Source organism: Botryllus schlosseri, chromosome 1 (assembly GCF_051294905.1).
Source record: "Botryllus schlosseri isolate E-star chromosome 1, Bs_hap1, whole genome shotgun sequence".
Lineage (NCBI taxonomy): Eukaryota > Metazoa > Chordata > Ascidiacea > Stolidobranchia > Styelidae > Botryllus > Botryllus schlosseri.
The window spans coordinates 24,681,275-24,683,745 of NC_137236.1; positions in this window are offsets into that span (position 1 = coordinate 24,681,275).

The following is a 2,471-nucleotide window of genomic DNA, read 5'->3' on the forward strand; positions in this document are numbered from 1 at the left end:
GCGCGTATACGGGTGTCGAAGCCATAGCTCCCGTGCATATCCTAAGAGCTGCATTTTGTATCTTCTGGATACCCTGTGCCACGGACTTTGTGGACATCAAATATGCTTCGAAACCATACTCTATGAGTGGGCGTATTAGCGTTGTATACAGTGTAAGCAGGCATGACATTGAGGCACCCCACGTCGTCCCGCACAATACTCGTAAGACGTTTAGTCGTTTTGCGCAACGTTCTGTTACCAAACGAGAATGTGTTTTGTAGTTGAGTCGAGAGTCAAAAGTGATACCTAGATATTTATGTTCCTTGTGTACTGGTAGAGTCGCGTTATCGATTGTTAGACACACTTCCGGCACCTTACGCCGTCTGGTAAAAATGATAGCCTCGGACTTGTTAACATTCACTCTAAGGCCCCATTTTTGGCACCAAACAGATATTTCAGTTAACTAGGATTGTAGCGTGTTCAAAATACTAGGAATCTGTAGTCCAGACTCCCATACGCAAGCGTCATCCGCATATAGATTAATGTTTGACGCAATATTCTCGGGAAGGTCATTTATCAGTATCGAAAAAAGTAAAGGACTCATTACACTGCCTTGTGGCGTTCCATTATCGAGGACAAATTTATTTGAAAGGATTGATCCAATACGCACTTGGAAGGTGCGGTCTGATAGGAAAGAGCATATCCACTCGAAGATATTTCCCGACAACCCGATCTTACGTAATTTGATTATAAGCGATTCTCGCCAGACGCGATCGTAAGCCTTCTCGAGATCTAGAAAAACTGCGGCAACCGTTCTCCTGTTCCATATCGATTTGTACACATCATCGTGCAACGACAATATACTATGTCTGGTCGATCTACCTCTGCGAAAACCGCTTTGAGACACATGTATAATGTTATTTGTTTCTAGCCACCATTGTAATCGGTTGGCGATCATGCGCTCCATTATCTTGCACAGATTGCTCGTTAGGGATGCAGGTCTGTATGACTGAGATTTTTCTGGTGGTTTCCCCGATTTGAGTATTGGGATGACGATGGCATGATTCTATGCTTCTGGACAGTGACCCCTCATCCACAATTTGTTCAAGGCTTCGAGTAGTGTGCCTAGACAGTCATCTGGAAGCGTCGATATCATCTTGTAGCATATTCTGTCACAGACAGGTGATGTATTCCGTCTTTTTTTCAGAATAATAGTGAGTTCATTCAACGTGAACGGTCGGTTAATGCCCATTTCTTCAAGGGGCCGGTGATATGGTATGCCGTCGCTGATCCGAGATTCATTTTGCACGCCTTCTCTTCTTCGGTCAGATTACTATTACTGCTTATTGCAGAAAATGTTCTGCCTAGTTCGTTGGCCTTGTCTGTCTGATCTGTCAGTTCGATGTGGTCATCAGTTTTAATAACACGGATCTGATTCCATGTTGTATCTCCAGACATTGCCTTAATGCATCTCCAGACATTCGCAAGCTTAGTGTTGTTATCTAATGAATTGCAGAAAAACCTCCAATGTGATCGTTTCGCAGACAAAATACATTTTCTTGCGGCTGATCTTCTTTGCTTGAAGAGTATGATGTCATCCATGTTGAAAGTTATTCTCATTTTCTTGAAGGCCGCTCGTTTAAGTCGAACAGCTTTTGCGCATTCCTTATTCCACCAAGGGACCATCGTTTTCGACGAGGGTTTGGTGACTGGTATCGTTGCAGAGGCCGCTTCAATGATTGCCTTTGATATCTTTTCAACGGCTGACATTTCTGTGATAACGACGAAATGGTCACTTCCCAAAAGTCTGTCCGTAACCTTCGTTGTCGCACGATGGGCAATGTCATTGGAGACCAGCACCAGATCTAATAGCGTCATTCTTCCAGTGTTTGTATGAGAGATATCGAGTCTGGTTGGCTGGGTCGTGTTAGTAACCACGAGGTCCATGTTTCGAATAACATGATAAATATGTCTGCCTGTTGTATTCATATTTCGACTTCCCCACATTGGGTGATGTGCGTTGAGATCCCCAACCACTATGGATTTGTTATCACTAGCGAGGTTTTTTTTTTTGACCTAAAAAAAAGAAAATTTTGACCTAAAAATTCAAAATTTTGACTTTTTTTGACCTAAAAAAAATGAATTTTGACCAAATTTTGACCTAACGTATGCAAATTAGGTGTTTTCCCAAATAATATCAAAATTGTACCAGTTATCTACATTTCCGGTTGTAACTGGCTGTGCCAACGTAGTAGTTTGGCCTGAAAAAAAGCTTTTGGCTTAGAAACAGGAAACTTTGTACATATAAAAAACAATATTTTAACGAAATCTGGCTCTATGAAGAATTCCAGTGGTTGCAATACGTATTATGGTGGAAATAATTTTAAAAAATTGTAGTACAACGAGAGATACTTTCCTATATTCTTGGGCAAAAAGTGCATGTCCTTACTTGCCAAGGACGTTCAACAGCAGCAGTTGTTGGCTTACAACAC